A 26,962-nucleotide genomic window follows, 5' to 3' on the forward strand; every position below is an offset into this window, starting at 1 on the left:
GGAAGGAAATGGAATCTAGAAAGGGTGGCAATGTACCGCAGAAAAGAATACATTGAGCAGCCACACTTGGAAACCGGAGAAGACCCAGACCAACAAGAGCCATTTTGAAAACCCTCGCTAGTCAGGAAGAGATGCCTCGCAGTCACCCTACGGCGCTGAGTTCTCAAGCGCCAACTTCCCAACCCCACTCAGGGAGTCACAGCAAAGGGCAAGACCAGGAGAACCTGAATCACCCGCACCTCCCCAAGAGTGCTCCCGCAGCTCTGCCCCGTTTCCAGATCAAAGCAGACCTCAGAGAGAGAAAAGGAAACCCAGCAAGTTTGCAGACTTTGTCATGGAATGCCGAGCTATCCTTTTCCCAGAAAAGGAGGTGTGTGGGGACGTCACGTGGTCACGGGAGCGCGATCTCGCGAGATCTCGTTACGTGAGCCCGCGCTCCGCAAGAGAACACGGGGAGAACGTTGCCGTCAGAATTGGTGGAGCGCCAGACAAACAGGTCTGCAGACAGCACTGCTCCTGATAAGGAGCCACCATACTAAGGCCCAGAGAAGATATACATTCCAGCTTCCAGGGCATAAGTCCAATGCCACAGGAGGCCTCATGGGGGGCCCTGGAAGATTACAGCGTGCCATCCATGTGCACATCCTGCCTCCAGTGAAGCAACTGGGAGGCACAGAATAGAACTGTGAGTAACTCCCCTGCCCTGCTCAAGGACAAGTTATGCCCACCAGTTTGTCTTGTTAATAAAGACAGTTAGAACCCATCTAAGGGTCCTGTCGTCCTTAGAGGCCACCACATAAACCTTCCCCGAAACTGGCGGTGTTAAAGTTTTACTTTGTTTGTTCAGATAAATGTACTTGAACAAACGCAGTAAAACTTTAAAGCTGCTACTTTCAAGAAATAATTCCATCGCCTCCCTGCATATTGTGCTTTAAAATATACTATTTGATAGTTGGTCCCCCCACCAGACCATTGGTGGGGCTGGGTGAGGTAGAACTGTGGGGGCAGAGCCTCTGCAGTTTGTCCCGCGTATTTTCTGAAGCGCCCCCTCATGTAGGTTTTGTTGCCTGCTCACATAACACTAACATGTTATAAAGAGATTTGTCAAATAGAATCTTGTTTAATTTCCATACAAAGTGGAAGCAAATATTTTTAATATATTATCTTGATATTTCTGTCAAGGAGGAATCTGGAGCCATTTTGTATCTTTCCAGGCAAGGTCTAGTTTAGCGGCAATAAAACTAGTACCAATGAAGATGGCAAACCCAAAGGTCAAGCTCCGTCAGGTCCCTCCCCCTTACCAATCAAATCAGTCTCTTTTCTCTACTTCTACCACTGGTTTCAGGTATGTGCCGAGTTTTGAGTGTGCGAGTGAAGATTGCACTGATCTCAACTGTGCTATACAAGTCTGTGCGTGAGTGGCTAGGGCGGCTTGCACTGCTTTTATCTGTGCGCGAGTTACGTTTGCACTGCTCCCTTCGCTTCTACATACCCTCTGGGTCGATTAGAAACCCCGTAATCGCTGTTTCTTCAATGAATGTAAAACCGTTCTCCAGCCCGGTGGGAGGAGGAGCTGTGTTACTGTCAAAGAAGGTGGTATTTTTACTCTCGACTGATAAACAGGAACCACTGCAGGTTTCCAGGCAGCGGCAAGAGCCAAGGTGCGTGCGGGAGAGCGGCGGCGACAGCTACAGGAGTACCCGTGGTAGAAGGGTAACGTGGACAGGCTTGGTGCAGCGAGGGGGCGCTGGCGTAATAAAGAGAACACCGGAATGTTAAGGGGCCGCCTGTTCGGCCACCACGATGAGGGTGTGAGACCGTTCTGGCTAGTGGGGTGGCTCGCGTGAGGCGTGGTGCGCAAAACTGAAGCCACTAGATTAGCTTCCACCGCACCGCCGACAGTAGGTGGCCGCGCCCCTTAATGGATGCTGGTCGGGCATGTGACCTACATCATGTGACTTAGCATGAGCCCTGCGGCTCAGTGCTGACGTCACAACATGGAAGCGGCTTATTTTCCAGACCTCTGTTTGCGAGAGTCTCAAAGATTCGGTGTGTGTTTTGGTACAAGCGTTTGAGTAGTCTGCACTGACATCCCCAAACACAATTACATGTTTTTTTTTAAATAGTGTGAGTTAGTTAAGGGTTCTGCATCAGTGGAGGCCAGCAGGGAACGGCTTCCCTTTTATGTTTCAGTTCATTGGTCTCATTAAAAATAAGAACAAAGGGTTTCAAACCTGATTTTCCATGGTTATAAGTGCCATGTCTTGAGTGTTACATAGGCTAACCAAGTCATAGCCCTCAACCATTTGTGTCACAATGACAAAGGCGGGTGAAAATACTGATTTAGCTTTTGGCGGGTGAGAGCCCATTGAAATGAATGGGCGTGCAGGAGGCTTGGTGGGTGAGTCAGCCCTTTACCCGCCAAAAGCATGTGAGTTGAGACAGCTACGCCAAGTACGCCCATCTCACAACAACCCACGTGTGCCCTATTGCTCATTTGTATATAACTTCTATGTACCTCATTTGTACCTCATCTGTATATAACATCTCTGTACCCTTTTCCTTCATTGTTGGTATGTATATAACTTCGGTGTACCCTCTATCCCTCTTTGTATACCCTATGACCTGTAACCAAGCTTCGCAAATTCTTGTAAAGGCTGCGCCCTGATACCCTCGGGTACGCTCGCGCATTATAAATAATAAAACAAACAAACAAACAAACCTATTTCTGTCTAGGACGCTCATTTAACAAACCGATGCATCTGGGAATTGTTTACCTTCGTGGCGGCCTTGTGTTGGACACAGTATAATGGTCGAAGTGACCTGCCTATACAGGGCAATTTCCAGGCAATATGTTGGCCAAGACAGACAACGAAAATGCCTGCGCCGCCCCGCCATGCGTGTACGTCTCACCCCTATGACACAAACTTCAAAGTGCAAGCACACCCAAAAGTAATGCTCAAGATCAGTGTGCCCTCTTACTGCAGGCACACACATGGCTGCAAGTAGACCCTGCAGAGCTACAGGCTCAGACTTTGGGGCTTTAAAAGCAATCACACAGGAAGACTTGCCACTCAATCAGTACCTAGCCCCAGCCAGACCCCCTCCCCCACACCTACCAAACATTGCAGTATATCATTCACCTCATCCTTCTGTCAGGATGATGGCCCATAAGTGATGCCATGAGTGAGCCAAGGGACAATTCGGCCTACCACACAAATGATCAACATTGTATAATGGCATAACTGTCAGGTTTCCCAGTTCCATTCATGGCACCTGGAGCAGTCCTGATTCTTTTTCCACTGCATGCTGGGACTTGTAGTTTCTTTCCCCCCATTGTAAATATTAGCCTACAAGTCAATGCACGCATTGGGAAAAACCAGGAGTGGCTCGAGGTATCACACATGGAACTCGGAAACTTCGAAGATATGTAATGCAGGATACTGCAATCCATTAAATCGCTTATGAGTAACACTTTTTTGTAGTGTAGGATAATTTGTTGTGGCCTAGGACAAATCCTGATATTTTTCAGATATTAACAAACCAGAAGCCGGATGGCATAGATTAATTAAGTGTGCCCTACATAGATTCCATTACTGCCTTCAGTGCCACAGGAAGACTTGATCTAAAAACATTTCAGAGCTTTAGAGCACAAGCCTCATTTACGAGAGCAGTAATAATCAGATAGGGAAGAGTTCAAAAACGTCCATAGGCTACCATTAGGGGTGGGTGAAACTGGGAGATTTCACCTACTGGAAAACGTTGCCAATTCTGGGCAAAACCTACCCAATACCGCCATTTTGCCTGCATAGCTAAATTGTCAATTTTTAGATTCTTCGGGCCCAAAATTGTGTTTTTCCTGATTTGGCATGCACAATTTCAGCCAAATAGGGAGCCACAAAACATGTTGGCCTTCTAACAGGCCAACATTTCACATGTCTAATGCAAAGTCACTCAAAATTATAATTCCATCAAAAAAGGTGTTTCACCAGGCTGAGATTGGCTGAGTTGCAAAGCAGAATATCAGGAGAATGTTGCCTGTTTCGCTTTGCAGGCTGTAACTTCGTCCACCCTGACCACCACCAAGTAGGTAAAATGCAACATTTCCAGGAAAACATCCAGCCACATGTACAGTACTAGATGATTAGATGCAAAGTGGTGAAAGTACTGCTACACTTGACTGGATATTACATTATGGTTATGAGGCCATGGAATCGGCTCCATTGGAAGAGGTAACCCACAGAAAAAGAGGCACTTCAGTAACAAATTAATTATCCAAACCAATGTCTTATGTCATAAACTGTCCTCATCTCTCCCTTCAGGTGGTTTGCTTCTTCCCATCTCCTTCTCCTATTCCCCCAAGTCCCTCACTGGTCTCTACCTTCTGTCTTCCTATTCATTCCTGCCGCCGTTTCTAGCCTTTACTTCCACTCTTTGCTTTCATTTTCCTTTCTTTGCTTCTTCTCAGTCTTGCCTCTCACACATACATGCATCTTTTACACATTTCTTCATCCTGCCCTGTCATTCCCCTTCCACTGCTCCTTCCATCATCCTGCCCAGTTACACATACAGCGCGTCTCTCTATAACCATCCTGTCTCTTGCATAACCATCTACATCACGATCATCAAGTTTCCTCTTTCACCCACTACTCTCACACAGCCTATGACCGGCTCTCTCGACTATCTCTCCCAATTTCCCCATCAGCATTGGATCTTGCTTCCCTCTATGCCTCTTTCTTGTCCAGTCTCCTTTACACCGTCACCTCTTGTGTCCTTTTTAACCCTGTTTCTCTCCCAGCCCCGCCTCCGCTCTTGGCACCTTTCTTTTTGATATAGCTCATTTGTCCCCAACCCCATCTCTTATTTCTATTTTTATCTCTTGCAGTCAACATCACATCACCACTTCTAACTTCTATCTGTGCAGGTCTGCCTATCACCCCTGCCTCCAATCTGTCTAAAGCTATCAACTTTATTTCAGTTTCGCTCTGACTCCATCTCACTCATTGTAAGACTCAGCTAAATTCGTCCTAGTTTTAGTATCACACCTCCAGTGTTCAACATTTCTCACTCACCACCTTCCAGTCTCCCATTCCCTTATCATAGTCTCTACTTTCATCTGCTCCATCAAGTTTCTATTTCTCCCCTCAACTTTGGACACTCAGCATTGTATGTACTTCACTACTCTACCAATTTCTCTCTTTTGATTTTATTTCCTGTCTTTCCTTCTGCTTCAATGTTATCTGCCAAGCCATTACCGAGTAGCAACAAAAAGGGTAATAACACCTATATTGTTGTGCTTACAAATTGGAAGACTCCATCATGAAGGGCTATATAACAAAGTGATTTCATAAACCGTAATTATCGGTGGCTATAAACAATAAAATACTTTGTTTTCTGTATGCTGAAGCTCCTGCTACCATGGATTTTACAGTGTACATAACAGGTGTTACTATTACCCAATGTAATGGTATACACCAGGCGAAACACATAAGAGAAGTGGACTCTTTACTCAGTCCACTATCCGACCAGCTAAATATTGGTTAGGGAGCGTTTGGTGTGATTGTACCTGTAATAGTATGTACTAACAAGCCAAGAGGCAAATAAAGGCCTAATGTCATTGGCTGGATCATTATATAATTTAGCAAAGAACATTACATCTTTGTCCGTCCTCCAACTTGACAAGCATATTGAAAAGCCAGTTAGGTAAATTACAAAGGTTTAAAAATGCTCCACTCCACGTACAATAATTACATGTAAAGAACAAAGCCTTGCCGCCCTGTTATCGCTGAATAAACTGACATTTCAGTATGATTTTCCAAGGTGTATGTGTTTTTAAGTGTGCCCTTTTGCAGTCCTGTGGACTCCACTGTGAATCCATGAACTGAAAATGATGGAAGCACTAGACCTGCAGAAATTCTTGTCTTCTGACAGCGCATAAATAAAGGAAGACCTTTGGAAGTTCTGTTTTGCCACGACCACGAGGGAGAGGGTGGAGGAGACGCAGATTATCAGCTGCTGATTGGTGTATATAATTGCACCTTTTTTGACCCGCACCTGCTGAGCCTCGGCCTCACACCGTGCGCCTGTTTCCTTTGTTTAGAACTGGCAGTAACTTTGCAAGCCTGTCCACTCCCTGCCCCCAGGCTTCGATGTGCTTCATTCACAATCCTCAGCAGAACACATGCTGCTCACCATGCATAGCGTCTGCATATGAATGGCCCCCGTGTTTATGGTGTGCTCTTTACCTGAGACCCTGGGCATGATTGTCACCTACTTCTGTTGTGCCCCTCCCTCCAATGCACCCATGGGCAGCTGCCTTTCAGCACGCCTCTAGAAACGGCTCTGTGCCCAAGAATGCCAACATTCTGAAGCACCTGGGATGGAGATTTCTGCAGAGAAAACTGGAGAAATAAAATTTCCCATAGGAATGCATTGAGGTTAGAATGAATTTAGTCAGGAGAATGTGAACAATAGCAATATCTTTTATTGAAAAATCAGGAGTCCCTTGCCTAAATTGGAGGGTTGGTATGTATGCCTGCCCCCGGAGGGGTGGTTCCTTTTTAGTAGACTGTCACTCATGTCCGCCCGCTGTCTATGACGTTATAACATCCCCCTCCTTTAGCCACAAACGAATTTGTAACAGAAACAAACCTTACCAGGCAACATCCAGACATCAAATGAACATTGTTTCAGGCTACCTAGTGAAAATAACAGCCAACCCCAAACTACTTAGTCGAGTTCCCAATACTATTTCTCTGTTATATAGTCCGCTAGTCCAGCCTAGCATCTGCCTATTGTTCCTCCAGGGATATCTGGCGACTGGCAATTGTATATTATCACAGATGACGCGTGGGGCATCATTGTTGTCTGGTGGGATGGCATCACCCTCTTCTTGACTGTCGGTGCCTTCCCCTGGACATACTACGATGTGGTCTTTTCTTTCTTCGATACATCTATCATTCATGTTTTGTGTAGATAATCGATGGAACCCGCTGCAGTTTCTGTTGACCTCTTCGCCATTCCTTGTTGCTCTGACAATCAGGGCCATTTTGTTTATGCTTTTCCATGGTGTTGCCTCATGTGGGAGACCTAGCTTGAGCTTGTGTTGAGGCCTTCTGTTTCGTATCAATGCCTCATCTCCCACCTGGATGTTAGACGGGACCAATCGCTTTCTTATAGACTACCTCTCATTGTTATTGTGGTTTTGTCTAGTAGGCCGTGTGTCTATAACTGGCATCTGCTTGGATTCATTTTCCAGTACTAGGCACTGGATTTTTCTATTTCATTTATTTATTTATTGAGCATGTCTTAGGCGCCTATACAACAAGATAGTGTTTCCAGGTGCCACAAGACAAAGTGGGGAGGGAACATGGGAGTAAGTAATGGCAAAAACAGTAATATACAATCGTGGTCCTACTAGGGCTTGTGACATTCGGAAATGCAAGTTCAACGAAGAGAAGAGCAGGGGATAGGGGGGAGGAGGGAGCAAGGTAAGGCTTGTGCTGATGAGAGCCCAGGAGGGAAGTGCAGAGGGGTTCCAGGAGCGGAGGCCATAGTGCAAGGACAGAGGAATCCCAAGGGTGGGATGCACAGTCGCCAGGTAGGTGGCCCACAAGGGCAGTGCTAGGGGGTGGGGGTCCTGCTGTCTACTGGGCAGGGGCCTGGTACCTGTGAGATTCATGAAGGTCCAAGCAACCAGTTTCAGTGGCAGTGGGGTGAATAGCAAGCAAGGGAAAGAGATAGATAAAAGTTGAGTTTTGAGAAGTTTCCAGAATTTGAGGAGGTCTGAAGAGAGAGACCTGCCCCCCACTCTATGCGTGGAGAAGCGTTTGACAAGCAGAGAGTTGGAGTAGCAGAGCGGAGGACTCTAGCAGGGAAGTATTTAGGGAGGGAAAATTGGAGATAGCGTGGTCCCAGCCCCAGAAAGCCTCGTAGATGATGCAGAGGGCCTTGAATTTGATGCTTGTGGCCACTGCGAGCCAGTGGAGAGATTTTAGGACTGGAGAGATATGGTCCCTGGGCTTGAGGCCAAGGATAAGTCTTGCAGCCCTATTCTGGATTAGATGAAGGGGACGCAGGGAGGAAAGGGGGAGATTGAGGAAGAAGCTGTTGAAGTAGTCAAGCCTAGAGTCAAGCCTAGAGAGGACCAGAGCTCTGGAGACATTGAGCTTCTGGGGAAAGGTGAGGAAGGGGAGAATGCCTCTGAGGAGGTGAACCTAGAAGTGGGACTTCTTGGCAAGGTCCAAGATGTGAGGGGGGGAAGGAAAGAGAGGAGTCGAAGATGACCCCAAGGTTTCTAGGCACACGGGTAGGAGAAGGTAGAGGGCCTAAGGAAGGAGGCCAGAGGGTAGGAGGGAAACTGTTCAAGAGGGCACTGGTCTCCCTGTAAGAAGGATCTCAGTCTTACTGGCATTAAGACAGAGGCCATTAGCCTCACACCCTGCCTCGATAGCAGTCATAAAATCAAGGATGAGAAAAGGAGGAAGAGGAGGAAGAGGAGGTAGTAGAAGGAAGTTTGAAGGACAGCTTTGTTTCATCAGTATAACACTGGAAATGAGGAGAGAAGGTGAGATCAGGTGGGCAAGAGGGGCGAGGTAGATATTGAAGAGCCATGGTGCTAGGATAAGCCCTGGGGGACGCCCCAGGTAGAGAGTGAAGTGGTGGAGGAGAAAGGGCCCAGCTGCAATTAGGAGGGGCGGTTAGTGAGGAAAGAGGTCAGCCAATCCAGTGCCCATACCGTGATACCAAGGGCATCCTGGAGCTGTTGTATGAGGATAGAATGGTTGACCATGTCAAAGGCAGAGGAGAGATCGAGGAGAATGACAACAGCCGGAGAGTTAGAGTCCAGATGTGCGAGCATGTCTTCACAGGTGTTCAGTAGAGCAGTTTCCGTTCCTCTGTATGGTCGTAATCCAGATTGATGGTCATGGAGTTAACCAATGAGTTCAGTATGAAGGATCAGTTGGGGAGGGCCAGCTTCTCCAGAAGTTTACCCAATAAGGGGGTGGTGGAGTTAGCTGGGCAGGAAGGGTCGTCAGATGGCTTTTTTTTAGGAGAGGTGCACAGGGGAGTGCTTGAGGGATAGAGGGAAAGAGCCAGTGGCGAAGGAGTGGTTACAGTATCGTCAAGAGCCGGGGTGAGAGAGGAGACGTCCTTAATGCAGGGGAGCACCTGTTTGGATGAGAACTGCGTGGAGCAGACAACTTTGGAGGCCACATCAGGTGCTATTGAGAGGATGGAGGAGAGTGCGGGGGGAGGTGGGAGGGTAGCCAAGGGAGGCAGGAGCGCAGTAGTAGGAGCGGGAGTGGAGGTGGGGGTGGTGGTGGGTGAGGGCAGGATGTCCTGAGTTTTAGATGGAAAATGGGAAGCCAAAGCGCTGCAGAGAGCCTGGGAAGGAAGGAGAAAGGAAGATACTGCAGTTGTGGAACTCCTCTGCAAATGCCACTTCCCTGAATGTGTGTTGCGATGTGTCCTGTAGGCCATTAAGAACGTGGTAAGAGCAGCATCCAACTGACCTTGTCGTGTGCTATGTGGAATGCCTTATTAAGAAACCAAATAAATCTTTCCATGTCACCATTGGCTCTCGACCAGTACGATGTGATTCGAAGGTATTGTACCATGTAGAAATGAGTATGTCTTCCTGGAAGTATGTCACGTTTGGGACATCTCTGAACAAGAAGCCAGTCATCCTTTGGAACACCAAGAACAGGCTGAAAAGGGCATTCTCGTGTACCTGAAGGTGCTTAAAGATAAGATACATACGGAAAGCGTACTTGAGTTTCTGTGGAGCTTCATTTGGGAATAAGAGTCTCTCATACTGGGCTTAGAGAAAATGCTTGCATTTTTCAGCTTCAATATTAGCTCAGAAATGCTCAGCAGCGGGTAACTGTAATTATTTCTTGCTTCTTGGTTTCTAAGGTATACACAGAGCTTAACCTTGCTGGTGCCAGGTTTCCTGATAAGATAAGGATTCAATGGTTTTGTCTCTCTTGTAACTTCAGTAGGAGCTCTTGGAGAACTTGCCAGGAGGTGGTAGGAACCAGCCTGACCTTTTATTTCTTCGGCACCACTCCTGAATGTGGTCTGATCTTGTCGATATAGTTCTTCATGCACCCTGGTCTGTTTTTGAATAGGTCTTCATGTCTATTCTCTGTCTGCTTCCAAGCAGAATCTTCCACATGCAGGACAAGCTCTTGGCATTTGAGGTACAGTCTAATGCCCAACTTCTCGGGCTGGCCATGTTCCATAAAGTACACCTTGGTGTTGGCCTTTCAGCCATTCAATTCCAACAAGTACTTCTTTTACCCTAATAGTTTGACTGTATGACCTCCATAGGCAGTGGCCTTAAAGTCTACTTTTTTTCATTCTGACATTTTCTAGCCCTAAAAAAATGTTTAAGTGGTGTGACAAATCTGAGGATGTTGTCCCTTCTCCCCTAGGGGGAGACCTTTCCCATGGGGACATGGTGCGCCCACAGAACGTAATCCCCCTGGGGGTGGTGCACCGGGGGAGGATCGCATGGGAGAGGAAGCCCCTTATGGCAATATCGACGAAGCTCCCCAGAAAAGCTGTATCACCGCCAATCACCTGACACTAGACCCCCTTCCAACAACCCTAAGGACAGTCATAAAATCAGTACTGTGATGAGGGAGAAGTGTGGAGGCATGAGAATGACCTGTAAGAACTATATTCAGCAGTCCAGTGTTTCCCCAAGTCCTATTGGGCAGATGCAGTATAAAAGGAAAGACAGACTCAGGAAGTTGTCAAGCCTTCCCTGGAGGAGCAACCAGCAGGAATCCTCTGCTGCAATAACAGGGGCTGTGGACAATTGTACGACCCAGAGAACCCTTGGACCCCAGCAGCCTATGGGGAATGGAGGGGAGTTGGAGTCTCTCTCACTGGGGGAACCAAGAAGACCAGTCTGTCTCCCAGAGAGAGTGGGCAGGGGGCCCTTGAGTGCTAAGAAAGTGCAAGGGACTGAGGTGACCGATCCGCCGAGGAGGAACTGCGGGACTCCTGCACCGTATGGGTTGAGAGAAGCCAGAGGGGAGGAACCCGCATAGCGAGGAGAAGGAGAACCCAAACCCGAACGTGGTCCAAACAGGAGGGACCAATCGGATTGCTGCTGATACGTATTTCAGGGCACCATAAGCTCCGGGAAGCTGCTTGAAAGCAAGGACATGCAACCGGGATGATAGAGACGCCTGCAGAACCGCTGCAGACCCCGCCATTCACCAGGGAGCTGCTGGAGCCTCGAAGAGCAACGCAGAAGCTGGGGAAAGACTGGTAGCCTGTCATGAGATTGAAAACAGGCACTCAGGTTTACCAAGAGGCGTTGGAGTACCGGGAAAGCTAGTGTTTATATACATTGGATTAAGAGGTTTCTGGGACCCTGAAAAGACATTGCGAGTCTGGAATTTGCACCCACAAGAGTCATATATTGTAAGTGGGTTGGGGACCCTGGAAAAAGCCAAAAGCAGAGAATCATATTTTTGGCAGGAAAGTGAACTGAACCTACATGATGACAAACTCCAAGTCTGGGATCCACGCCCATATAAGAAACTGAGATCAATCAAGATAAGAGGATTACATGTTTGGCAGGCGTGAACCAAACATATAGTCTGGATCTGGGACTCGTACCCATGTGAAGGCAAAAAGGGCCAAGGACTGCAGAGTTAGGAAACTGGAATCCAATATCCTAGAAAGGCTCAACAGCACAAAAGGAGGGAAACTGAGAAGAACTTTAGGGGAAAAGGAGCAGAACCCTATCCTGGGAATTTTATAATTTTTAACATTGTTTATTTCATCACTTTTTACTACCAGAAAGAATTGGGGACCTTTCTGTTGATTGAAACCAAAAACAACACTTGTTACTCTAAGAAGAGACTATCCTTACACAGTTAGTGTAGATTATTAGTGTTGGGGTCAGAAGTAGGTTTTTAGACATGACAGTGACAGACTCTCTTCCTGACAATGTCACTAGTTTCCTTTGAGGTAGGGAGAACCCTCTTAGCTTTAGGGATAGAGAGGCATTTTCCAACCTTTTCTTATTTAATAAAAGTCTATATCCAGAAACATGCCACCGTTGTGTCCGAGCCTTACTTCTGCACCCTTACATTGGTTAGTGGGATGATTGTGAGGGCTGATCCAGGGGATGTCATTAGATCCACTGGTTTCTCAGCTATGCACACTGTGCAGTGTGGGCTGGGCGCTGTACTCTCATCTTCAGTAGAGTCTGATTCGTAACATTATTTATTATCTGCCGTGGCAATAAGTCTTTTGCAACTTTGCTTATAAACTTGACCAAAATGGCCAAATGATGCATTCTTTATTTTTTGCTGGACATGCATGGTCGTTTTCAAAATGTCGATCGCTGCCACAATGGTAGCACGACATGTGCGGCCTGAACAGATCTACTTTTAATTCTTTGAAGTCACAATGTTGTTGTGCTCGTGGCCAGGCTCTGTGCATCATGAAGGCCTGTACCTTGTATATGGATTGAATTTCTGTTGTTGCAACGGATGCTCCTTCTGCCTCAAGGTCGTTTCTTCGTATGATCTGGCTCTCTTCACTGCCTTATAAACCGTAACATCTTTCTCTTAGATATACTTTGCCTGGGGTTTCGTGTTGTGCACATGGACAAGAAGCATGTCCCTTATAACTTCTTCCGCTATGTCACAGAAATTGCAGTACATCTTCTCCCTGTGCTGCACTATGTCATCGTCTATTTACTAATTGGTTGCTTGAACTTTAGAGCAGAATTCAACCTTGTGAAGCACCACCTTCTCTTTATTCATGTATCCTAGTGCCATTCTTCTCATCACGCCTGGGAGGGGAACTTCTTTTCATCTATGAAGTATTACCTTCTTTCTTTGAGTAGCAAACCCTGTACCTCCAATAGCATCAATGCATGTTGTAAATAGCAGTAACCATCCCCCTCAGGGGATGGAGTGTTCTCTTGGAAGCTCCAGGAAAGGTGGCAGTATTTCTCCCTGAATCTTGGGGTTGTGTTGGTGTGTAGTTCTAATCCTGTCCTCGTCACTAATTGTGGTGGTTTTGCCCACAGTTTAGCAGCACTCGGATAGGGGAAGGAACTACAGGCACAGGTAAGTGAACGCAAATCTTTATTTATCCATATCACTAAGTGCCCACTAACTATGCATTCAGGAGTGGGCTGCAGGATCGGGCATTGTCTCCATGCCGGCTGCTCCCTTGTTAATGTGTGCCAAGGGCTCACCCATGCTCTCTCAGGTCATGGTCCTGCCCACTTGCTCACTCGACACGTGTGCGTAAAACAATGTGAGCAACTAGTAACACAACAGGGAAATCTGGGGGCAATGACCCTCCTGATCTTGGGCAGCTGATGGCGAGACACTCATCAGCAGCTCTAGCTGGGAGTAGAGGACGTCAGAGCCGTCGACTCGAGTCGCCACCACACCACTTGATTTACTTTGGCAGCGGTTTGCTTGCCTTGGAATTGGGGTCAGGTCAGGTGGGTGCCAGGTGCTGGGGGCTACCTGCATGCAGACTGTGCTGTGGCAGGACTCCTGGGTCAGTGGCCCACTGCTGGCCCACACGTGCACACCGATACCCGGGCCGGGGTCCCGAGTCCACCACCACCACCACCACCACTGGCCTGGGCCGGCATGCAGTCTCCTCGTCGACGAGACGTCGACTCGAGTCGAATGTGACACTGTGTCATCACCTCACCAGCAACTTCGGCAAGGAAGTGAGGCTGTGGGGGTGGGTGATTCAGGATAGATTGTCGGTCGACGACACACTATGACTTCAGGGACAGGGGGAGGCGGGGCGGGCTGGGCATACAATTGTCTCGGCCGTGGGTACCAACGAAAAAAGTGTCCCAGTTGCAAACAGCAATTCATTCCTTTTGTGACAGACTGTTTTAGTAGGACCACCGTCTCAACTGCCACAACACCACTTCCTTCCACGCGTTGTGACGGACAGGGCTCTGCTTTTATCCCAGAAGTGGATGCACGTCACTCAGGGGAGTCCAAGAGCAGTCAAGGCACAACAAATAGTAATGTCACGGCCACAACGTCACTCTGCTCTCAGCACTCCACTTCCTCCTCCTTGGGTATCGGGGGCTATGCCAGATAGGCCTTTCACCTCATTAATCCTTTTGGCAGGGCGTCACTCGGTTTCTGCTCTTTTATGATGAACCCATTTTCCTCAGATTTATACACAAGCAAGCAATCCCATCTCTTACACAATGAAATGAGGTTTCTGACTGTTGACGAGCTCCTCTGCAGAGGGTTAATATATCTATGGCGTGTCAGGCATTGTCTGACATATATTCATTCTGAATGACAGTCACAGAGAGACACGCCAGACTTGGCATGGAACTCTGTCCCTGCTAAAGCCTCCATCTACCCACTGATGAATTGGGTGATAAGGGTAGGGGCACTGGCGGACTGGTATCTTACAAATCATTTCAGGCGATTAAAATAAAAAAAATACTTAACAGATTAGAATGGAGCAGGGAGACCTGTGAGGGTATCACCGAAGAACAATGGGTATATTTGCTGCCAAATGAAGGTTGTATAGACATAAGTTAATATAGTTTAGTTTGTACATCAACTCCATGTGGTTGATGGAGAAGATAATGAATCAGAGCAGACATTTGTCTATTTTGCTCTGTCTTGGAAGAGAGGTTTGGTTCATGAGTTGGTCGCAGGACCTGGCACATAGTAAGGAACTGGAAGCCATTTATGTATTAGGCACTGACCTTGTTGGGGGAACTGTAAACCGTGTGTGTGGTGGTGCCCAAATGCAGAGATACTGGATGGTTGTATAGCGGAACACTCCTGTGCGGATGACTCTATGGCTGCGGACACTGGGTCCAGGCATAGCAGCCGACTAATAGAATTGTGTTTATTAAATCCCATATATTATCAACTCTGCACTCGACATATCTGACTCTACATCTGGGGTTATGAATTTTACCCAACATGTATTCTTTATTTCATTCTATCCCAATGCTCCATTCTAAAGGATGTCAACCTGACCCGTATTGATAGCGTAAAAACGTGTAGGTGCTTGGTTGTTGTTTCCTACAGAGCTGTGAGTCTCACGTGGCGCTGTGTTGTGTGTGTCTTAGCTGAAATTGCCTATTCTACTCTCTTACACATAGGAGTGTATATTTCTCGTTTTTTTTAAATGTAGATATGACTTGATGATTGATTTATGCGAGCATACTAGTACCCAGGGATTTTTTGATGAAACGTAATTCAAACTGTGCAATTTAAAGAATATTGATTCAGCAAAAATGGTCAAAACTACCAGCCGCTCAGTGAAGTAACTCATGAAACTGTTACTGGCCCATATTGGCCAAAAATCGGGCCCATTTTGACCCAAACAAAATGGCCTACACTGGCATTTTGCTTTTTGGTTCCGGCATTGCCCTGTTGCCCTATAGCAACCTTGGTCTCCGGCTTTACCCCTGCACCTTGACTTCACCAGCCGTCCGTAAACCAATCACTGATGCTTTTCTCCATTACTTCTGCCCACCTGCGTCCCAAGCTTTCCACTTCCTTTAATCCCGGGGTACAGACTACAGTGCAGCGAGTACCTCCACTCCCCCATTTCTCCTCCCACTCAATGGAACACGGGAATCTCCCAGTGCCTTCTTCAGCGCCACTCCCGTGCTTATTCTTTCTGGAATTTAGCGCCCCTTCTGCCCCTCCACAGTGATGTGTGCACCTCACCCCACATTCCTCAGCCCCTCCTCGTGGGACTTGTAACTCTGCCACGGTTCACCATTGAAGTCGCCCAACTGTGCTCACTCTACAGTCTGACCACTTTTCTGGAGAGGTGGCCACAGTCGTGCAGATGAGGCCTCCAGGGCTGCAATGCACACCATAGTACACATAAGGCCGCCATAGAACTCTTACCCAGCACAAGGCCCCCAGAAATGGATACATTCGTGAAAATGAGGCCTCCTGCCTGGGCACGATGGCACAGATAAGGGCTTTGCGATTGGACAGTCGCACAAATGTGTTGCTTTATGAAATCAACCTGATGGGCTGTTTTCTTTATGTTATCCAAATGAAGTGGTGAAAATGGAAAATATGTGAAGGGGGATCGCACAAAGGCCGGGGTAGGGGTGGTGTGGGGTCAGAGCTGGCAGTTGAACTCAACTCAAAGGAACCGCTCAAAATAATAGTTTTAAAATGAGGCAATTTCTTTCATGCTGCTTCTTTCCAAACTCCACACAGTACATCCGTTCTACTTTAAATCACTTCCATGGCAGTGGTGCACCCAAAATACTGTTGGTAATGCAGTGATTTTTAGTACATTAAGGGAATCTTAGACACGCTCTACAGTAGCAGGCTAACGTGGTAGCTCAGCAGGTTGAGAGATTGTTGCTGAGATGTTATACATTAAAAACTGGTTGTTAATCGATATGACTTTGTGCAATTCCTTAAAAAACACTGTTGCTATAAAATGTGTTTGGCCAGGGCATGGGTTGGGCTGGTCGCTTGCTATTATTCAGGGCAGAGGTGGGGGTATTTCTGCCCCGGTAGTGAAAATCAATGTTGGCACCCATGAACCCACAGTTCAATTTCCTAATAACTGCTGTCAGCACAACAGAAGCATGTATTTATGATTCAGCAGTTTGACAAGCATATAACATCTTTATAAATATAACCTGTGATAAAACATAAAGAAAGGGGCACACAAATTACAAGATATTTGTGTGATAGTTTGGCAAAAAAAGAAACACATTTGAAAGAAAACTAGTGAATTCAAGTTTAAGCATCATTTTCGAGTTTGGAAATGCTTTTTTTTAGTGTGCCTAGCATGTAAGAAGCCTGCTTTTAACAGAAATGGCCCCCACTCCAGTGATTGTCATGGCCCATTGATTCCTGCGGTGTCCCTTTCAGGCCAGAGGAAAGAATACATGCTGATCAAATGTAACCTGCAAACACGCGGAGCAGATTAGATCACCGAGGCCCCAGCTTCCATCGGCGGAACTGAGGGTTAAAGCCTTGTCAGGCAGGGTCGGACTGGGCTATAAAAGTGACTCGGAAGTCGAGCACCAATGAAAAAGTGGCCCACCGTTGCAAATGGATATTCATTCCTTTTGTGACACTGTTTGAATAGTGAACAATTGGGAGTTCTTTTAAAATAAAATGTGATGTAAATTGTGCATTTTAAAGAATATTTATTCAGCAACACTGGTCAAAACAACTAAGCCCATAGTGAAGTAGCTCATCAAACTGGACCACATTAGCTAAGAAGTGTCCCACTTTGACAAAAAAAATGGGCCCACACCAGCATTTTCCGTGTTTGGTTCGACCATGGAGGACACTGCACAGGGGCAGTGAGTACTGCACTGTGTGGAAAGGTTGCTGCATGCTTACTGTTACATGATTGGGTGAAAGAGCATCATCATTCAAGCCAGAAACTGTGCGAAACCTCCTTGTTCCCTTGCTAGTGCCTGCCTTCATATGAATCCGCATAGAAGGATAACTACTTTACAGTTAAGTTGGAACATACACAGTTGGGAATAGCATGTCATTGTGTTACTACCTACGAACATACATAAAAGTAATAGCCTGTATTTGTTATGCACATGTTTTAGTGGAACGAGTTTCCATTCAATTTCATATGGGGCAGCACAATGGCAGCCTTGGGGTAGAGTTTGAGCAGGGATAGCTACTTTCAGCAATACTTGGACAAGAAGAGTGACATGGGTGGGGCAGAACTGGGATGAGAGGCAGCATGAACATGTCTTACAGTGGTAATGCAAGCACAGATTGATAAGGCCGGTACATGTTGTGCATTTACTTTTCAATCAATGAGCCAACCTGATGTTTGCTGTACTTGAAAACGCAGCTTGTGCCTTGAAGTATTTATCTAATGAGCATGTGGATGTCAGCAGAACAATCCCCTGGATTCGGATTCACCCTCTCTCACTCTCTTTCTCTACCACCTGACTCTATTTCTCCGTCTCACTCTGTCTTTCTCTTTCCCACTACTAGCATCTATCTCTCTCTTTCCATCCCCCTCTCTACTCCTCTCTCTTCCATCTCATTCCCTCTATTTTATTTATTTATTTATTTGTTGTGCATTTGTAAGGTGCTTATACATCAAGTAAATTGTGTTTCAAAGCACCCCAATTGTGTGTCTCTCTCTCTCTCTCTCTCTCACTCTCTCTCTTTCTCTCTCTCACACACACACACACACACACACACACTCTCTCTCTCTCTCGCTCTGTTTTTTACAACCCCTTGCTGTCTATTTGAAAGCTTATATTCAAATGACTTTTACCTGTTTACTGCAATCCCAGAGTTCCCTGCACTAGCACATTACTATCTGGAAATTCTTCAGCAATTTACATCCTCCAAATGAAACAAGGAATGTATCAACCATACGTCACAAATCATCCTCTATTGTTTTTTAGCTCAATTTGGATACAGCTTTTATGGTCCTGGATGCTCTACTCCTTTTTTTGTGACAAACTATCTATGATTTAGCCCACAAAAGGAATGTTATCACTTTCTCAAGCGTTTACACAAAACATAACATGCAACAGACCCAAACTCTCCATAAGTAGCATTTCACCGATGATGGTTTGGGGGCCACTTTTTTTGAGGCGAGGGGTGGGCCATTTTTTCTTTTTTTGGTGTCCATTCTATTTCTTGGCCCAGTCCGACCCTGATGAGCTGTAGGGAGTAAGGTCTGTCCTGCTCTGTGGCTCCAGAAGAAACAAGCCCTGCCCACCTGGCACTGAAGACCATCGGCAGATGCTGTGTCAAAAAAGCACAATAAAATACCTCTTACCGAGTTACTGGCCCGCCTCTCCCCATTGTACCCGCTCATTTAGCCAGCTTCCATTGGCTCAAATGTTGGGAAGAGCATATTGCCCAGTCTGCTCTGATATGACCCCAGACCGCCCGAGGATTTGCAGGGCCCGCTAATTTGCATATATGTTAATATCATAGAAAATAACATCACAGAATGAGCGATTGATAGTCGAGTGGATCATGGAAAAGTTGCATTCAAACAAGTTGCCAGGCGTAAGCCTAAGGAATGGCATGCAGTGATTAACACGCCTTGATTAGGTTGTTTTACATAGGTTCTACTCATTTTGAGCAACTTAACAATATATGTTTGGGTTTAGGTTGAGTCACAAAAAAAAGGAAGGTCGACCAAGGTCGCTCAAATGAACTTTGTGATGTCCAATATATGGTCACAGTTATATATGGGGTAATATCACAAGTAAAGCTTTATTGGGAGGGGTGAACAGTGCGAACTGAATCACTTGAGGCTTCTTATTTTGGCCGATACGGTATGGTGAGATAAAGCAATACGCCTGCAACCACACACTTTGGCCTCCATTCCAGGCATCACCACTTTATCTCCAGCATAGGCACTTGAACACTAATTCCCAGCTGCAGTTGGTAATATATTGGTTGCTGCTGGGTTTAAAAAGAAAAAGTTCATTTGAAAACACCATCTGACTTTGCAATGCAGTAAAAAAGAAATTGCAAACTATTACTTTTGCACAGGTTTTGTGATTGTGTGACAGGGCCATCATAGTGGGCGTGTCAAGGGGGGGAAAGAGCAGGCCAACCACAGCTAAACACGCGTGCATGAATACAGACAGGCCCCCTTCCCACTCCTCCTTACCTGCAGAGATAACAAAGTGGGGCAGCTTCCTAGCAGAAGAGGATGCTCTTGGCGGGGCTAGGAAGAGCCCCACCGCATCCAGGAAGAAACCGGAGATTGCTGCGGCATCCTGTTCAAAGGGTGCCAAAAAGCACCACAACACCAGCCGCAGGACGTAACAAGGATTGACGCAGCATACCACACCAGTAGGCTCCAGCAGAGGGCCTCATTACAAGAATGGTGGTAGCCATGCCGCTATTTGCGGCATGGTTACCCCCATTCTGGGTAACGAGTCCGGGTTCCTGAATGGGGAAATACTGGGCCATTCCGACCTTGGAGGGCCCGGTATTTCCCCATTCAGGGAAGTCGACCCCAGTACATCCCCATTCCCATATGAACCCCCATAGGGCTCAATGGGAATGGGGAGCATGCTAACAACGGGCCCGTTAATGACAGGCCCGTTGATAGCATGCGGGGCTGCTCGCGGGACCCGTTAATGACGCTTAAACAGCGGTTTTACCAGGCGTCCTTAGTGGGTCCCACGAGCGGACCTCGTATTGAGGCGGTAGGGGGTTAACGGGGCCGGCATCTCTACCGGACCCATTAAACCCCTACTGCTAGGGTCGTAATGAGGCTATGTCTGCAGCCACAAAGGTGCCCTGCTAGCCCACCAGGGATTATTTTTATATTAAATGTTCCATCCACTACGCCCAGTGCTTTAAGTGGGTTAAGAAATTGAGGGGGGCCCTCATTTAGGTGTGTGGCTTCCATTGTGGGCGTGGCCTGAAAAGTGCACAAACCATAGTAAGGTGTGCAAACAAATATATAAATTTATTTAAACATTTAAATACTTGTATGCATACTTTTCTATGGTTTGTGTACTTTCCAAGCCATCTTTTATAAACATAGAAATATGTTATATATTTCTATGTTTATGAAAGGTGGCTTGAAAAGTGCACAAACCATAGTAAGGTATGCACACTTGTGTTACTATGGTTTGTGTACTCTTCAAGCCATCATTTATAAACATAGAAATATGTTGCATATTTCTATGTTTATGAAAGGTGGCTGTTAAGTGAAGTAAGTAATTCCAAGACGTGCTTAACTTGAAGTAGTTTATTTGTATTAGGAGGCCCCCAGTGAGTGCATCTTCCACTCTTCGTATGACGCCTCTGTATGATTGTGAATCACAGGATTCTAGAATCATGCAGTGCGTCATCATAACACCAAAGCATACAGAAGTATGCATTATAACATCTCCCCCTCCACCTTTATCACAAAACGAACAGATGAAGATGATTGAAAGAAAAGAAGAAAAAGAAGTAAAGAGAAAGAAAGGTAATTAAGTCAACACTATAAAAACCTATGATAAGAAAAATAATCATGAACCAAGAGAGCAAAAAAATAGCACTCCGTATATACTACTTCAATTGTTTTTAAATGTATTTATAATTATAATTGTTCATCTGTACCGTGCTTAATACCAACGAGTGGTTTCTGAGCGTGGAATCGGGATTCAAACCTGTGTTGCACTGCGTTGTCTTGCTTCCCAGACAAATGCGTTGCCCCTGAGCTATCCTTCCACCCCCTTGTAGCCACGTTTGCCCATAAGATTCTATTTTCTTTTTTTAAATATGTTCAATTTTCAGTGGAACAGTTGGGTCTCTCAGACCCTTCTTAGTTTTAATAGGGGGCACCAATTGCAGTTAGAGTTAAGTATACTTGATCACTTGTTGTGCAGAATCTCACCTTCAATCTATGTATCCTAAGTACAAGGTCCTCAGGTGCAAAAATTTAATCAACGTACGACCTACATCTCCCTCTCTGCCAAGTTGGATTTGTGGGGATGTCCCCGTGTATGTTCCCATTTAATGTATGTAGGGATCAGAATTGCATCATTTCACCCCTTCTTAAGCCTTCCTCTTTCCTTCATTTGCTCCATTAAGATCTGTTGGCCCAACCCTACCATCAAACTGGTTTGGGATAAAACAATTAAAGTCCCCCATTAGGATTATATTATTCGGACCATAGACGTCAGACCACACACTCAAAACTTCAGTGAGTTGATAGAACAATTTTACTACCGAGGTCCTATCCGCATTCCAATAAAGATGCATTAATAACATGTTAGAAGCTGTTGTATGTGTGATAGCTGGACAATCTAGCATCACAATTAACATATAATCTGAATTCAGTTCCCATCTATTAATCCAATGACAAAACACTTTATTTATGGCCAAAAAAAGATCCAAATGGGGTCTACTCCTGGGGCCTTTGTTGGCCTTGGTTAGGAACAAGCAATAGCCACCCACTATAGGGGTATCCATTTCCCACAGCTCCTGGAGTGCGAAGATATCATAATCTGTAAGATTAGGAGAATCGTTATGTTTATTTTATAAACCATTCAACCCTTCTGTGCAACACAAAAAACAAGAGTTGAGGAATGTTATCAGAATCATAAAATGTGGAGATCTCAGTGAATATGAAACTCATGTGCAGTAAAGGTTCTATGTGATAATGTTGAATATGGAAGGTCGCACATAAAAAAGACAGCCTTTTTCTATCGTTTACGTTCAGCCTTCTTTATTCAATAGCCAATGCTATTCTAAGAAAACAGTTTTATTGGATGATTGCTAAAGATATTTAGACCTGATTTCACCCACATCTTACAGTGGATTCGCTAAAGCAGATGCAATGCATGGCCAATTATTTTCTCCCTTATTAGCAGAAGCATGGCACAACCTACTTTCCCTCCTAGATACCACTCTGGTCCCCTCTTTTGAGATGGTACATTTTATTTCACTCCCAGGCATCTCGGATAGCATAATATTTATAATTATTTCCTGGCTCGCCCCCTCTGAGCTCTTTTATAAATGAACACCTCAAAACCTAAACCTAGGAGGTCCACAATTTCATTCAATTCCAGATTTTGTGTCTGCTTTGATCTAACCTGTATTACAACAAAATGAAGTCTGTGGTCAGCCTCAAATTCCACTTGGTTCAGATCTACGGTTTCGATAAATCTTAATGCTGGAATCTCTGAAAACAATGCCAAAATGGTTGGTCTATTTAATACCAAGACTTTTATATCTTCAAATATCGTAGATATTGCAATTTAATTATGTGCAGCCATTTCCACTAAAGGTCTTCTAAGAGGCTGTGGTGTTACACTCACCTGATATCCCCGGGGGCGTCTGGAAGGCTCTGAGATCTGGAACCCTGGATGCGTAGTTGCCCAGTGCTGAATAATGAATCTGCAATTACAGAAGGGAGGATTTGTGATAACTGTCTCTAATGGGTGAATTTCCCACCTACCTCTGACCGATTCCTTTCCCACTGGGTTCTTTTCTCACCTTAGTTATTTGTAGGGTGAGCTATCTGTCCTGCGTTACTTGTGCAGGGGCGCTTGACGGTTGTTGGCGAACTGCCCGAGTTGCTTCACTGGTGCAGTACGCCTTCCTTGGGCCAAAGCCTGCTGTGACCCCCAATCTGCTGGTAGACAGGTAGGTTTGTTAATTGTAAGTCTTTGTTCTGTTTATGGTGGGAATTTGTTAATGTCTTTCTCTCCTTATTTTCAGGTGCAAAGGTCTTGATGCTGGCGTGCCAGATGGAGAGGCACGTTTCTAGGTAAGAGTGCAAAGTGCAGCGCCTTTATTGTCTTTTAAAGCTAACCTATGTTTTCGTCTTCTTCTCCTCACAGGCCGATGTTTTTCTGCGAGTGGATGAGAGCGCGATGAAAAACAGGCCCCCGGAATCCGTTAAGGTAAGTACAGCGCTATGGGTTGCTTAATATTGAAAGCGAACCTAAATATGTCTCATTTCCTTTGCAGATGTTGCTGTGGTGCACCGGATGGAAGCGTGGCGTAGCGCGATGGAATTCAGGTAAGACTGATGGAATTCAATGTTTTGGAAGTGCACGTTCTAATATTGTTTTTCCCTTTCTCGTTATTGCAGGTCGCAATGTTCGAACAGCAGCTGTGGTAGCGGTTCTCCGGAAGTCCTTAAGCTAGTACTCACAGGTGAGTCGTGTTTCTTCTTCTCTCGGTTTCCACAGATTGCAGCCCAGTTGAGATGCTGAGTGCTGGATGGTGTTTTCTCAGGTAAAACAGAATAATATTGTTCTTGCAGGATTACAGGAAGATGCTGAAGACCAGGTGCTGGACACGATGAGCGTCACGCTGCTGGTTGCAGAATATTACGAAGCGTGTTCTGCAGTCAGGGTGTAGTTTATATAGCCCAGGTAAAGTAGTTCCAGGCCTGCCACACCCAAAACACTAGACCGCATGGCTTGGTTCTTAGAACTAGACTGTGTGGGTGCTTCCACGTTGGATTTAAACTCCCATGTACATAAATGGGACCTAGTTTGAACAGCCCTTCCTTCCTACATATGAGCCTGGTGCCAAAGGCACCAGAACTGGCTCCAGGAGCCCTTTTGCAGTGGTTTTAAGGCCCACAGGGTTCTGGTGGGAGCCTGCTTGTGGCACAACTTGTGCCCCCTCACAGTGGTCATGACAGCACTCCCCCCACCAAGGCCCCTCTCATGGTATCCTTCCTGTCCAGTCCAGGTTTGGTGGGGTTATCCAGGTGAAACGTCTTAATCAGACGTGGTGCGTGAATATGTTCACTTGGTTTCCAAGTTCTGTCTTGAGGCCTGTACCCTTTCCAGTCCACTAAATAGTATAGCTTAGATCTGGTACGTTTTGAATTAACTTCAAATTGAGGCGCTCCATCAACTAGCACAGGTTTTGGTGGTGTTAAGACTCGGGTTCCTGGTTGTACAGGTTTTACAAGTGACACATGGAACACCGGATGAATTTGCATGCTTGGTGGTAAGGCTAACTTGACGGCCACCGGATTTATCACTGATTCGATGGTATAGGGTCCTAGATATCTTGGACGAAAGGTCCGGGTTCCTTTTATGGGCACATGTTTTGATGCCAACCAGACTTCATCTCTAACTTGGTAATCGGGAGCTTTCTTTCGATGCCAGTCCGAGAATTCTTTTTGTCTGTCTTTGGCTTGCAGTAAATGTTCATTTGCCGTTTTGAAGGCTTGGGTTATGCTTGTGTGTAGAGTCTTTACCGCTGGCATTTCCAAGGTCGTGGGGGAGTTTAGTTCAGAGGTACGTGTGGATGTCTTCCGTATATTATGTAGAACGGGCTTTGTCCTGTGCTGGTGTGTATGGAGTTATTGTATGCGTATTCCGCTATCCATAACAAGTCTGTCCAATTCTCTTCCACTTGATGCAGCATGCAACGTAGATACTGTTCTAATGTCTGGTTTGTTCTTTCTGTTTGTCCATCCGTTTGAGGGTGATGGCTAGCGGCTAATTGAACATCGATTTGTGCCATGGTACACCATTTCCTCGTGGGAAGTTGGATACAAATTGGCTTCCACGATCTGAGATTAGGACTGAGGGGAAACCATGCAGTTTTATACTCTGTTCAAGAAATGCTTTTGCCAGACCGGTAGCGTTAGGAAGTCCTTTGAATGGAATGAAATGTGCCATTTTAGAGAACAGGTCTACAACCACCAGAATGGTATTAAAACCTTGACAGGGCGGTAAGTCTGTAATAAAATCAAGAGAAAGAGTATGCCAGGGAGCCGGTGGAATATCCAGTGGTTGTAGGAGGCCAGCTGGTTTCTGTTTTTGTGATTTATTCTGTGCACATATCCCACAGGATAGAACGAATCGAGCAATGTTCTTACGCCAGGTTGGCCACCAATAATTCCGTTTAACCTTGGCTAGAGTCTTAGCAATTCCGGGATGGCCTTCGATCAGGGAATCGTGATAACCAGACATGACAAATTCTTGCAGATCTTTACTTGATAGATATAGTCGTTCCCTGAAGTAGGGTAATCCATCCAGAACCGTGTGATGTTCATTTTGGGAATTCCATTTCTGCAAGATCTCAGGGTTCATTAAGGTTCTAATCTTATCTTGAAGTTCACTCAGAGTCAATGTGGTGGTGAGTCCCAGTAGTTTATCACTTGGGATGATGGCAACAGCATCCAGGGTACTGTTGGTTTTCTCTTCAACACCCATACGAGACAAGGCATCGGCCTTCCCGTTCCGAACTCCCGGTCGGTATGTTATTATGTAATCGTATTCTTCGAAGCATAGAGCCCACCGCAATTGTTGTGACGATTGGGTTTTTGCTGACTTTGCGTATTGAAGGTTTCGTTGATCTGTGATTACTGTGATGGTTTGTCTGGCACCTAATAGATACTGCCGCCAGGCTTTGAAGGCTGATTTTATTGCCAACAATTCTTTGTCTGTAATTGCATAGTTAAGTTCTGGTGGTGAGAATTTACGTGACCAAAAGGCACAGGGTGTAATTGACCTGTCTCTGGATCTTCTTGAGAGGGAACTGCTCCCATAGCTATGCTGGAAGCATCAGTTTCCACTACACAGGGGAGATCAGGGCGAGGATGTCGTAAAATTGGCGCGGAGGTGAATCTTTTCTTGAGTTCTTGAAAGGTCTGTTCCGCCTCTTCAGTCCATTGGAATTTTTTGTTGTTTTTTTCTCAGTAACAATGTGATTGGGTGGACTATCTGTGAGAAATCTGGAATAAATCGGCAATACAAATTTGCAAAGCCGAGCATGCTTTGGGTTCCTTTATGTGAAGAACGTGACGGCCAGTTAAGGGTGGCATCTACTTTGTGTAAATCCATCTTGACTCCCTTTGGCGAGAGAACAAAACCGAGGTACTCAACTTCGGTGACATGGAAGGAGCATTTCTCGAGTTTAGCGTACAGTTTGTGCTGGCGAAGTTTTGCAAGGACTGAGCGAACATGTTCCACATGATCTCTTTCAGAGGTGGAATACACCAGGATGTCGTCAATATAGACGAGGGCACAGACATCGATTAATTCCTGTAATACATCATTCATGAAGTATTGGAACGCTGCGGGAGTGTTGCACAGCCCAAAAGGCATTACTTGATATTTGAACAGGCCATACTTGGTGTGAACCGTGGTTTTCCAGTCATCCCCTTTCTTAACACGTACAAGGTGGTATGCTCCTCTGAGGTCTAGTTTGGTATAGATTCGGGCATCCTTGACTTGGTCCAACAGTTCCGGGATAAGGGGCAAAGGGTAGCGTTTTTTTTACTGTGATTTCATTAAGTGTGCGGTAATTGATGCAAGTCCTCAAATCTCCTTCCTTCTTGGGTATGAAGAATAAGGGAGAGGCTGCCGGTGACTTTGACGGGCGGATAAACCCATTAGCCAGGTATTAATCCAGATAGGACTTCAAGTGGAGATTTTCAGTTTCCGTAAGTGCATAAATTCGACCACAAGGAACCTGTGCGCCAGATATCAGGT

At 45.9% G+C, this 26,962-nt stretch overlaps 1 protein-coding gene across 3 annotated transcripts in view; it reads left to right on the forward strand.

The window, feature by feature from the left end:
* The first annotated feature begins 1,258 nt into the window (after positions 1-1,258).
* Positions 1,259-26,962, forward strand: part of LOC138488157 (N-acyl-aromatic-L-amino acid amidohydrolase (carboxylate-forming)-like) — a 304,572-nt gene continuing 278,868 nt past the window's right edge. Inside the window, exon 1 of one of the 3 annotated variants that reach the window (XM_069614944.1) lies at positions 1,259-1,345. The gene's annotated coding sequence lies outside the window, so the exon portion shown is untranslated. Of the gene's footprint in view, positions 1,346-1,635; positions 1,714-20,842; positions 20,974-26,962 lie in introns of those variants that run through there. The other 2 variants (XM_069614947.1, XM_069614945.1) reach the window with 2 other exon arrangements.

The sequence above is a fragment of the Ambystoma mexicanum genome, chromosome 9, assembly GCF_040938575.1.
Source record: "Ambystoma mexicanum isolate Mex_15411 chromosome 9, UKY_AmexF1_1, whole genome shotgun sequence".
Taxonomy (NCBI): domain Eukaryota; kingdom Metazoa; phylum Chordata; class Amphibia; order Caudata; family Ambystomatidae; genus Ambystoma; species Ambystoma mexicanum.